The following is a 13,420-nucleotide window of genomic DNA, read 5'->3' as shown; positions in this document are numbered from 1 at the left end:
TAATAGAAGATGTCTAACTGCACCCACTCTAAAAACATTTTAGAGGGGCATTTTCTTAGCATCTCTCTGTATCTCTCCCAGGCATCATAAAGAGATTCATTATCTCCTTGTTTAAAGCCTTGGATACTCAGCCTTAGTTGTGTCATCCATTTTTGAGGAAAATATTGATTCAGGAATTTTTCTGACAGCTGTTTCCATGTCCTTATGCTAGCCTTAGGTTGGTTATTTAACCACCTCTTAGCTTGGTCTTTTATAGTAAATGAAAACAGTAATAATCTGTAGACATCCTGATCTACTTCTTTATCATGTACTGTGTCAGCAATTTGTAAAAATTATGCCAGAAACTCTGTAGGTTCTTCCTGTGGAAGACCGGAATACTGGCAATTTTGCTGCACCATGATAATGAGCTGAGGATTCAACTCAAAACTACTAACTCCGATGGAGGATATACAGATACTACTCCCATATGAAGCAGTAGTGGGGTTAGCATATGACCCCAGAGTCCTTCTGGACTGTTCATTTCCACTTAGGTCCATGATGGAGAAAGGGAGATGATGTGGATTTATTTTATTTATTTTATTATATAAGAAAAATAATTTTTGAAATAATAAAATGAAATAAAATAAGAACTAAAATAAAAATAAAAATAAAAAATTTGAAAAATATTTTGTGAAGATTTTCGAAAAAGTGAGGAGAGAGAAAGTGGTTAGGATATTTTTGAAAAAGATGTGATTTTTTTAAAAATCTTAAAAGGATAAGATTTTGAAAACTTTTGAAATTGAAATCTGAATTTTTATGAAAAGTTTCGAAAAAATTGTTTAAAAATAGTTTAAAAAATAAATTTTTTTTAATTTTATTATGAAAGAGAAAAACAACCAAAGACACAAGACTTAAAATTTTTAAATCCAATGCTCCTTGTTTTCGACAATTTTCGAGGGAAAACACCAAGGCACACCGAACTTAAAAATTTTAAGATCAAAAGACAAAGAAGACTCAAGAACACCTTGAAGACTCACAAGAACAACAAGAACAAAAGAAAGAACACCAAACTTAAAAATTTTAGAAAACCAAAAATAAATTTTTGAAAATTAAAGAAAATTAACAAGAGAACACCAAACTTAAAGTTTAGCACAAGATTTAATCAAAGAAAAATTATTTTTAAAAAAGTTTCAAAAGGAAGATACCCAATTGCCAAGAACATAAGCCAACGCTCTAGCCAACTGAGCTATAAATTTAACATGTTTTAAAAAGGTATTTAATAAATAAAAATTTTTTGAAAACTAAAAATTTGAAAAATGCAAAAGAAAAATAAGAAAAGACACAAAACAAGACAAACCAAAGATCAAACAAGAAAAATTGACAAGAACAATTTGAAGATCAAGGAAGAACAAAGAACATGCAATTCAAAAATTGAAAGACAAAGAAAAGCATGCAATTGACACCAAACTTACACAAAAGACTCCAAGAAAAATTAAAAACTAATAAAGAAAAATAATATTTTTGAAAGATTTTTAAAAGGAATAATAGAAGATGCAATCCTAGTGACTCTAAATAAAAAAAAAGACAAATTTTTCCTAATCTAAGTAACAAGATAAATCGTCAGTTGTTCAAACTTGAACAGTCCCTAGCAACGGCGCCAAAAACTTGGTGCACAAAAATTACACTCACACTATGTAATTCCGCACAACTAACCAGCAAGTGTACTGGGTCGTCCAAGTAATACCTTACATGAGTAAGGGTCGATCCCACGGAGATTATTGGCTTGAAGCAAGCTATGGTTATCTTATTATTCTTAGTCAGGATACCGATAGGGTTCTTTAGTTTCAGTTGTAAAAAGTAAAAGAACGTGAAATTAGTAATTGTTACACAGTAATGGAGAATATGTTGGAGTTTTGGAGATACCTTGTCTTCTGAATCTCTGCTTTCCCCCTGTCTTATTCTTCACGCACGCAAGGTTCCTCCTATGGCAAGCTGTGTGTTGGTGGATCACCATTGTCAATGGCTACCATCCGTCCTCTCAGTGAAAATGGTCCAAATGCACTGTCACCGCACGGGTAATCATCTGTCGGTTCTCGATCATGTCGGAATAGGATCCATTGATCCTTTTGCGTCTGTTACTACGCCCAACATTCGCAAGTTTGAAGCTCGTCACAGTCATCCAATCCCTGAATCCTACTCGGAATACCACAGACAAGGTTTAGACTTTCCGGATTCTCAAGGATGTTGCCAATGGATTCTAGCTTATACCACAAAGATTCTGATTAAGGAATCCAAGAGATATTCACTCAATCGAAGGTGGAACGGAGGTGGTTGTTAGACACGCGTTCATAGATTGAGAATGGTGATGAGTGTCACGGATCATCACCTTTATCATGGTTAAGTACGAATGAACATCTTAAAGAGAAACAAGCGTGTTTGAATAGAGAACAGAAATAATTGCATTAATTCATCGAGACGCTGCAGAGCTCCTCACCCCCAACAATGGAGTTTAGAGACTCATGCCATCAAAGAGTACAAAGTTCAGATCTAAAAATGTCATGAGATACAAAATAAGTCTATAAAAGTTACTTAAATACTAAACTAGTAACCTAGGTTTACCAAAAATGAGTAAACTAAGATAGATAGTGCAGAAATCCACTTCTGGGGCCCACTTGGTGTGTGTTGGGGCTGAGACTTAAGCTTCTCACGTGCCTGGGCTGTTTCTGGAGTTAAACGTCAGGTTGTAACCTATTTCTGGCGTTTAACTCCAACTTGCAACCTATTTCTGGCGTTCAACGCCAGAATGCAACATGGAACTGGCGTTGAATGCCAGTTCACGCCATTTATCTTCGCGCAAAGTATAAACTATTATATATTGTTGGAAAGCCCTGGATGTCTACTTTCCAACCCAATTGAGAGCGCGCCAATTAGACTTCTGTAGCTCCAAAAAATCCATTCCGAATGCAGGGAGGTCAAAATCCAACAGCATCAGCAGTCCTTTTTCAGCCTGAATCAGATTTTTGCTCAGCTCCCTCAATTTCAGCCAGAAAATACCTGAAATCATAGAAAAACACACAAACTCATAGTAAAGTCTAGAAATATGAATTTCGCCTAAAAACTAGTAAAAATATACTAAAAACTAACTAAAGCATACTAAAATCTATATGAAATTACCCCAAAAAGCGTATAAAATATCCGCTCATCAGTGTCGTGGAAGGTGTTGTTGCCTAAAGGGTTGATCAGATCCTCGCGGCTCTGTCCATCTTTGATTGCCTTGACCTTGATGCATGTTCCTATTATAGCTTCCATTCCTTTCAACAAAATTAGAACCAAACTCAAAACGAGAGGGGTGAGAACTCATAGTAGCTAATAGAAATAAAAAGGGAGAACAAAAACAAATAAACAAGTAAAAGAAAAATATTTACAATAACCAATAATAAGGCACACATTTGCAACTCCCCGGCAACGGCACCATTTGATGATCAAATTTCTATCGGTAAAGAAATTCACAAATAAGTTCGCGTTGTAAGTATAGTTTCTAAACTAACAGAGAATCCTTTCATACAAAAGTTTAGTTGTCACAAGTAACAAAACTCAATAAATTTATAAACCGAAGTATTCAAACTTCGGGTCGTCTTCCCAAGAAATTATAGGGAAGTATGATTTATTATTGGTTATGTAAAAAGATATATATTTTGGATTTTTGAAATAGGGAACAGGTAATTTAAATAGCAGGGAAAATAAATTAATAATTAGAAAAACTCTTGGCAAAGTATGAGAATTAGAATTTCTATTCTAGTTATCCTTATCAATGGTGATGAGAATTATATTTTTGCTCCCACTAAGTCAAGTGATTAAATTAAATTAACACCTAAAGTCCTAGTCAACTCCTAAGGAAAGACTAGAGTTATAGGAATCTAAATCAATCAGCAAAGATATCAATTATCAATCACAATGAGTCTGACAACTCAAGAGTTACTAATTAATCAACCAAAGCCAAGAATGTAGAAAGCTAAATAAAAATCATATATCTGAAAATACCTCAAATTACATTAATTAAGAAAATCCTAACATGAAAAGTTCATAAGCCAATTTGGCAACATAAATCAAATAAAAGCATTAGAGTATCTAAGAATGGAAGAGAAACATAAATTAAAGTGACATTGAACCTGTAATTGAAGAGGAAATAATCCTAAATCCTAAAACTAAGGGAGAGGAGAGAACCTCTCTCTCTAAAAACTACATCTAAATTATGAAAAGTGAATTATGAATGTTGTATATGAATTGTTGTTGATGAATGGATGGATTCCTCAATTTATAGGCTCTAATCTGTGTTCTCTGGGCTTGGATCTGGACCAAAAAGAGTCCAGAAGTCGCTGGGGCCGACTTCTATAAATTCTGCATATCGCACATGCCATACGTCTGCGTGGGTCACGCGGTCGCGTCATTTGGAGTTTTGCTTTTACACGCGGCTGATATACCCCATTTTGAGGGTTTATCTTGTGTTGATTTTAGGGGTTTTATCAATAATTCCGCACACTTTCTAGATGAAAATACAAGACTTTGTGTTCCTTTCCTAATTTTAACTCATGGATGAAAACATGCTTATTTTGCACTAAATTAGATACATTTCTAATCTTCTCTTAATGCCATTCGATGCCGTGACCCGGGTGTTAAGTGGTTTCAGAATATAGGGCAGGAATGGACCGGAAGAGAGAAGAGGGACGGGTGCAAAGGAAGGGAGCATGAGAATTGAACTTTGGAAATCTCAGCATGGGCGCGTGCGCGCACTTGACGCGTCCGTGCAGATTGAGCAGTTAGAAGTCGAAGCCAAGAGCCAAGCCACAAGCCGGCTTGCGTAGCGGCTAGGCCATGATATCCGATGGCGCGCATGCGTACATTACACCTCCGCGCGCATTGCAAGATGTCCCATGGGCGCGCACGCGTACCTTGCGCGTGCGCGCCGATGTTCGAATATGATTTTTTTAAGAGCCACGTGACTTGGGCATGGAGGCAGTTGAGGATCCCATTTTGGGGAAGTGCCCTGGCGGGAAAAGTATAAAAAGACCAAAGGAACAAGGGTTAAGGGACTTTTTAGCTCATTTTCTAGATTCTAGATATTTTGGAAGATAGTTAGTTACATTTGTGGAGAAGGAGGGAGATTCAAAGCTCTCACTAGGGTTCATTTTCTTCTAATTTCTGAATTTTCATTCACTCTTTGGTGAGATCCCTTGCAATTCTCAATTCATTTTGTTCATGTCATAGATCTTCTTCTCCAATCTCCATTAGTATTTGTAATTGCTCAATTCTCATAGATCTTGGATTCAATTTTGTAGTTTTGGATTTAATCAATTCCTTTAGAATCTCATTTCCATTGTTATTCTTTGTTAATTGTTGTTAGTTCCTTGTGTTGAATTACTTTTAATTCTACTTTCTTCTCAATTTTACTATGGCTTTCACTCTTGCTCACCAAATGTTTGATGAAATGCCAACACTAGTTATGGAGTAAAAGTTTCTTACTTGGCATAGGGTTTGGGCCATTAGAAGAAGTTGAATAGTTGTGTCAATTGTTGATTTAGAATTAGGGATTGCTAATTGACTTAGAGTACACTAAAGCTAGATTTCCATAAGGTAAAGCTAGGACTTGTGACTCAAGTTGATTATTCTCATTTGACTTTCCTCTATACATAGGGGTTAACTAAATGAAGCAAGGCCTAATTGTTGTCATCATTGAAAGAACTATAAGGATAGAGTTTCTAATGCCAACCCTAAGCCAAGTCCTCTAAGGATTGATTGTTTGTTTTCTACTTGCTAAAAACCTTCAAAGAATTATAATAAGGATTTCTAATCAATAAGATGTACACCCTAGCAATTCCAAGGGAGGACGACTCGGGAGACTAATACTCTCGGTTATAGATTGTAGGATTATTTGATGCGAAGTTTAAGTGTCGATTAGACTATACTCACGATCATATCCATCATTGAATTCTAAATCGACATGCTAAATTTCGTTTATCAGCGGCCGCGTCAGTCACGCATCCACGTCAGTTGTGTTTTGCGCGAGTCACGCGTTTGCTTCATGCACGCGTTCGCGCGGTTTCCAGTTTACGCAAAGCACGCGTTTGCGTCGTCCACGCGTTCTCGTCGCTGCCAGTTTCTTCAAAACTCCATTTTGTGCTTTCCTTCCATTTTTGTATGTTTCCTTTCCATCCCTTAAGTCATTCTTGCCCTATAAAGCCTGAAAGTACTCAACACACAGATCACGGCATCGAATGGTAATAAAGGATAATTAAATTTAATATTTCTAAAGTATAGGAAACATGTTTTCACATATGTCATATCATAAGGAAGGAATTGTAAAACCATGCAAATTCATATAAATAAGTGGGTGAAGAATTGATAAAATCATTCAATTGAGTACAAGATAAATCATAAAATAGTGGTTTATCATTGACCCCACCAAAATTGATTAGGAATGCCATGGATTTCCTTGATTAGATTATCTGGAACAGGGTATATATCAGGATTGCTTTTCCTACTACCCTTAGTAATACTTATCTTCCTCCATTAGATAAAAGACATCATTTTCAACTTTCGACCTTTTTGATAACCCTTTCTTTGACAGCAGAAAAGGTGCCATTTTTTATTTATTTACTAAAGAAGCTAGTCCCAAATACTTGTCTTGAGCTCCAATGTGTGAAATATTCATAGTAATAGTAAGTGATGTACGTATATCATGAGGAGTGTTATTGCTGTAGAAGATCACAGATTTATTAAGGTTAAATCTTTTTCCACTGAAGCTTTCAAAGTCCCCTAATAAATCTAAGATCCTCCCACAATTGTCTTTTGATGCCTTACAGAACAATATAAAATCATCTGCAAAAAATAAATGATTAATCTTAGGACATCTTCTTGTAATATGAATCCCTTAAATTTTCCAGTTTTGCTCTGCTTTGTGTAGCGAGGAGAGGCCTTTTGCACAAAACAGAAAAAAAAGAAGATAGAGGGTCACCCTAACGGATGCCTCTATTTGGTTTAAAAAAGTTATATGGTCGGCCTTCCACAACCACAGAGTAAGCCAATTCATGAATCCAACCTATCCACGTAGAATCAAATCTCATCTTCTTCATGATAAACCACAAAAACTGTCACTCAAGCTTGTCATATGCTTTACTCATGTCAAGTTTAAGGGCCATCTTATACTCTAAACCTCTCTTTTTCTGCTTGAGGTAGTGCATGCACTCATATGCTATCAGGATATTATCTTAAATGAGTCTCCCCTTTAGGAATGCACTTTGATTAGGGCTAATAAGTTTATTCATACGCCCTTGTAATCTATGAACTAGTATCTTAGAGATGATTTTGTAGAATACAGAAGATAAACTAATGGTTCATACTTGGGACATGTCACAAGCATCAGGAATCTTAGGAATGACGTAAATGTTAGTGTGGTTGAAACTCCTTAAAATGCGCCCTCCTCGAAAGAAACTTCTAACTGCCTTGAATATATCATCGCCCACAGTATCCCAATAAAATTGGAAGTATTTAGCTGTCATCCCATCTTCCCTTGGAGCACTCTGCGGGTGTACACTAAAGGTATCTTTCTTTACTTCCTCAAAAGAGATCAGACGTTGTAGCCTATGGTTCATGCTAGCTGTAACCTTAGGCTTAAAGTCTGAGAAAAAAGCCCAGGATTCGCCTGATTGGTGGAAGTAAATATGTCCTTGAAATACTCCTCTGCCACCTTTGCGATGGCTGCATTAAAAGTATCCCACTATCCATTCTCAGTCTTGAGTCTCCAAATCTTGTTCCTCCTAGATCTAGCCTTAAATTTTTGATGGAAGAAGCTAATTTTTTTGGCTCCTTCCAATAGAGCTCTTCATTCAAGTAGACCCTTTCTAATTTTTTCTCAAGTTCCATAATTTTAGGACCTCCCATTAAACCTGATGCCCTCATTTCTTCTAGCTATCCTGTAATTTCATCAATATATTTTATAGAGTTTGAAAGACTACTCCTCTGCCATATGACCAGTCGATGTCGAACGAGTTTAAGCTTTTGAGCTAGTCAAAACATGGGGAAGCCTTCAATTTCTGTGTTCCAAACCTCACTAATCAAAATTTGGACTAAATCCTCCTCACACCATTGGGTCTGAAATTTAAATCTTCTTTTTAAATGTTCAGTTTGTGGATTAGTGTCAAAAAGGAGATGGGCATGGTCTGAACTCGTCTCAGATAATCTAAGAACCATTGGATTAGGGAACAGTTGCAGCCATGTTTCTCCCACTAATATTCTATCCAATCGTTCTTGACTCAATTCTCCTGCTCTCTGCCTATTACTCCAAGTGAAAGGTCTACCAATCATTCGCAAGTCAAGTAAAGCATTATCACCAATAAAATAATTAAAATTTGCTATAGAAGACTGTGATTTAACACTACCTTAACTTTTTTTACTTTGATCAACAATAGCATTAAAGTCTCTCAAAATACACGAACTACGTTGTTGCTACTGTAAGATTGCTGACACCTCTTGAAATTGTGTTGAACGGATCTGTTCATGGTTGCTGAAATAAACACCAACGAGATTCTATTCCACATTAACGGATGTGTCTTTCACCAAAGTCACGATGAAAAAATCTGAACTATCAATTATTTGCACTACCATATTGTCACTCCAAGCTAGTGCCAAGCCTCTAGCACTACCCACTGGATTAATAATCTTCCAATTTAAAAAACCACATGACCTCAACTTCATTTCTACTTGTCGAGATTGGTTTTTAGTTTCGCATAGAAAAACCATCTCGGGGGAGTGGGATTGTGACATCCCTTTGAGATTATGAATTGTTAGGGGTCTCCCCAAACCTCGACAATTCCACGTAATGAGCTTCATATTTCTTCGGGTGCCGACTGGCACCCTCCACCCTCATTTCAGCAATCATATCATCAACCATACAGATATTCTCAACCTTATTTTCATTTTTCTTCCCTTGATATCTTCTTTTTATTCCTCCGAACAGCTTACTTGAATTAGTCCCTTGTCTAGCAAGTTGTTTCCACTTAGAATCCCTGCTGGTCATTCCTTCATTAGGTAAGTTCTATGGGACAGATCCATCAGTGTTCATAGTACTAGTAATATCTTGCATGACTAATTCCTCACTCGTCTTCTTAATTGACTGCCAAACCACTTTTGAAAAATTATCATCCTCCTTATTACCTTCAGATGTCTCCATAGAGTTATCTTTTGTCCCTTTGACACTCAAGCTGACAAAATTATCTATCAACCAGTTTGGGGTTGGTTTTTTTTTCGGTTGAGGAGTGCTTGAGTTTGAGTTATTGAAACTGGAGTTATCACCAGTTCCTCCACATTCAATCATCTTGCCTACTTGATCTACTTTGACCCACTCACCAATACGATCCTCTTTAATAGTGCCTGCTGATGAATCCTCCATGAATTTAGAACAATGTTTGGAATCATGTCCTGAATGAGCACAGTAGATACAGAAAATTCCAATCCTCTCGTATCGCAATCCAATTTCCATCACCTTACCATTTAGTTCAGCCATACGAATACTATCTTTCACCCTTTTATCATCATCCAGCCAGAGTTTGATCTTGAGAATTTGAGATTCTCTTCCATGAACAAAGAAAAAACTAATGTCTATCACCTCTCCAATTTCTCCCCAAGTCTTTTTTCAACCTGAATAGTTTCGAATTGCTCAGACAGACCCCCAGAATTGGATCTAGATTGGAAAACAAGTAATGCTTTTCTTGTCCTGTTCATCTGATTCAACCCATCTTCTCACATGCAAGATATAATCCTTAAAGAATCAAGGAGATCCTTTTTCAATTTTGAGAACATCAAGATCATTCTCAAAGAAGAATTGGAATTGATTAGGACCTCCCTCAATCAATCGGAAGCCCTCTGGTTTATTCCATATTGCCTTTAGGGCATTGTCAATTGTGCCAATTGAAAACACCTTATCTGTAAAGAGTCTCCCCGAGAGACTCTTAATACAAGCCTCCAACCCCTGAAAATAATCTTCTGTCTCCAATACCACAATATCCTCTTCATCCTCCTCACTACCTGGATCAATTTTAGAATTTCTCCCTTCACCGAAATTCATATTGGATTGAGAGTGTTAATTGAGGAGAAGTTGATTATAAGGTAACGAGAATTAGGAGTACAAATTGTTGTGATCAAAGAAGAAGATAAAAATAGAAAAGTAGAAAAGAGGTGGAAAGATCAAAGCTCTAAATAGAGCACTGATAAAACCCTAGCAGAGCCCTGCTGTTGGAAGTGTTACGCTTATGGCTGTTTATGCTGCTTTAGCAATTGGAAGTTCCATTGGCAACCTTTTCAGATCAATGCTTACTATGATATCTGGATATGAGACTGCAACCATACTCTTCAATAAATTGCATATGTGCCTTTTTCGAGCAGCAATGTCATTTTTTGATGCCACCCCAAGTGGGTGAATCCTTAATAGAGTATGTCCTAATAATTGATAATGCTTTGCTTGCTATTTTTGAGGAGACAAGTTCTTTGCTATGTCACAGTTTTGTTGATTACTTGACCTTTTTGATGTATCTATCTCTTCTTTTTAATTCTTGAATAGAATTGTTTGCCTAAACTTTAGTTCTGATTTTTGTTGTAGGCTTCAACAGACCAAAGTGCAATAGATATTAACATTCCAAATGTATTATGCGCAGTTACCTACAATCTGGCTTTCGTCTTGGGAAGTATTGCAGTGATGTCTCAAGCTGCATGGCAAGTGTTTATTGTATTTATTCCGGTGGTCGCAGCATGCATTTGGTACCAGGTAGTTTTCTAAATTAGCTCAAAACAAACCTGATGTTTATTTTTATTCTTATTCCTCCTCCATGTTTTTCTGAAGTACGTTTGCATCATGAATCAAATGTTTAAAAGTGCATTGAATTTTATTGCTTTTTCTTGAAAGTTCTTAGAGGTAGAAAAAGAAAAATGCATATGAATATTACTGATGATATTGTGCAGCAACACTATTCAGAATCGGCACGGGAATTGGCACGGTTAGTTGGTATATGCCAAGCTCCAGTAATACAACATTTTTCTGAAACCATTTCTGGATCAACAACCATAAGAGCTTTTGAGCAAGAATCAAGATTCGGTGACATAAACATGAAATTGACAGATAGATATTCCCTACCAAAGATGTTTTCTGCTATAGCAATGGAATGGTTGTGTTTCAGATTGGATATTTTATCCTCCATCACATTTGCATTCTGTTTGATTTTCTTGGTATCTTTTCCAAATGCAATTACTCCTGGTGAGTTGTTCAAAATTCAAATTACATACATACAACAATCCTTATGACACTTTGGAAGGAAACCTCATTTTACTAATTCACTTTTATCTTTTGTCAAGGCATTGCAGGGTTGGCTGTGACGTATGGGCTCAATTTAAATTCACAAGTGGTTAATATAGTTTGGTTTCTTTGCAATTTGGAGAACAAAATTATATCTGTAGAAAGAATTTTTCAATACACCTCCATCTCAAGTGAACCTCCTCTTGTCATAGAAGACAACCAACCTGATCCTTCATGGCCACCATTCGGGGAGGTTCATATCTAAGATCTACAGGTACCCACAAAGAGTTACTCATTTGTTTTGTTTCAAAGCGACTGCAACTACTTGTCATGAATCATCTCTGTTAAAAGTTTTAAAATTTTTGGTAGAAGCATATGAATGAGTTTATATCTTAACAACATGCGCTCTTACACATGTCCCTTATGGCTTGATGCGCTGGCAGTGTACAGTTCCTCCTATTTTGTGATGAAATTCGACCATTTGTTATCTATAAAAATCAGTTTAATAAGGATGGGTATTTGGGTATTTAGATTACTTAGCTGTAGAGAACTAGGATCATGCTCCTGACTGTTTCGCTCAAAAACTTAAGCTATTATTGCAGGGTCACATGGATGACTTTATGTGTTGACTATATTGTTATGTGGTTCATGGTTTTTATGTGGCAGAGTGAGATCATTAACTAGACTTCGTGTGATTTAGGTCAGGTATGCTCCTCACTTACCACTTGTATTATGTGGACTTACTTGCACTTTCGCTGCTGGAGCAAAAAATGGCATTGTGGGAAGAACTGGAAGCGGAAAAACAACTCTAGTGCAAACACTTTTCCGGCTTGTTGAGCCGCTTGCTGGAAAAATATTGATTGATAGATCAATGTATCTTCAATTGGAATTCATGATTTAAGATCCAAACTAAGCATTATTCCACAGGATCCAACAATTTTTGAAGGGACTATAAGGAACAACTTAGATCCACGGGAAGAATACACAGATGAACAAATTTGGGAGGTAATATGGTTTGCCTGACACTTTGAAGAACTAACCTTTGTATTAGTATATACATACTAATATGCTTCGGAAAATATTTTAGGCTTGAAGAGAAGCTGGACTCCATAGGTTTGACTTCTCAAAACCTAAAAGATGAATAAGATCTTACAAGTCAAATTGTTATGTATATTTATAGCAAGAATATATTATAATCCTTTCTGTTGTTAATACTTGTCACGGTATATGCACATTGATTAAGAAGCACATTATCAATATTTGACTATAAATTTGTTTACTTAATAACTAGTTTATGGTGTAAATGCTTTGTTGTTTATTGTGCTTAACATTGTGTGAAGGGTACATTTGGAAAATACTTAATAGATGTGACATTGAAATATGAGAACAATGGATATATTGAACTAAGTTACAGATATTATGAATCAAAAAAATTATTATATTATATTATATTGCATAACATTATGAATTTTTTACAGTTACCGAGAATGGCGAAAATTGGAGTATGGGTCAAAGACAGTTGGTCTGCCTTGGCCACGTATTAATAAAGAAAAGCAAGATCGTAGTGCTTGACGAGGCTACAGCATCAGTTGATGCAGCCACGTCTTACTAAAGAAAAGCAAGATCCTAGTGTTTGACGAGGCTACAGCATCAATTGATACAGCCACAGATAATATTATTCAGCAAACAGTTAAGCAGAATTTTTCAGACTGCACAATAATACAATTGCTCATAGAAATAGAATAACTTCAATCCTTGACCGTAACATGGTTGTTTCTTAATCAAGGCAAGAACCACTTCCCTTCTCTTTCGTTGCATTTCTCTTCTTTATTTGCCATACTTTTTTCTCTTGCCGGGAATGAGTTATGTTAATATTGATCCTTCAGGACTTATTGAGGAATATGACTCACCAAAAAAGTTGCTTAAGAACAAATCTTCAGCTCTTGCTCAACTAGTTGATGAATACACTCGAAGGTCAAACTCTGGTTTTATTCTGGTTTTGAAAGTTGAGACACCACTCTTGTGTGGAACCAAATGTCCCGTGGCCTATATTTTAGTAATCTTCACATATTTCATTGTTGTTGAGACTTGTATAGGAAT

At 36.2% G+C, this 13,420-nt stretch overlaps 1 pseudogene; it reads left to right on the top strand.

Moving 5' to 3' along the window:
• The first annotated feature begins 10,283 nt into the window (after positions 1 to 10,283).
• Positions 10,284 to 12,927, top strand: LOC140175687 (ABC transporter C family member 3-like; annotated as a pseudogene).
• Positions 12,928 to 13,420: the final 493 nt, after the last annotated feature.

This window comes from Arachis hypogaea, chromosome 10 (genome assembly GCF_003086295.3).
Source record: "Arachis hypogaea cultivar Tifrunner chromosome 10, arahy.Tifrunner.gnm2.J5K5, whole genome shotgun sequence".
NCBI classification, from domain to species: Eukaryota; Viridiplantae; Streptophyta; class Magnoliopsida; order Fabales; family Fabaceae; genus Arachis; species Arachis hypogaea.
This window is presented reverse-complemented; position numbering and strand designations above follow the sequence as displayed.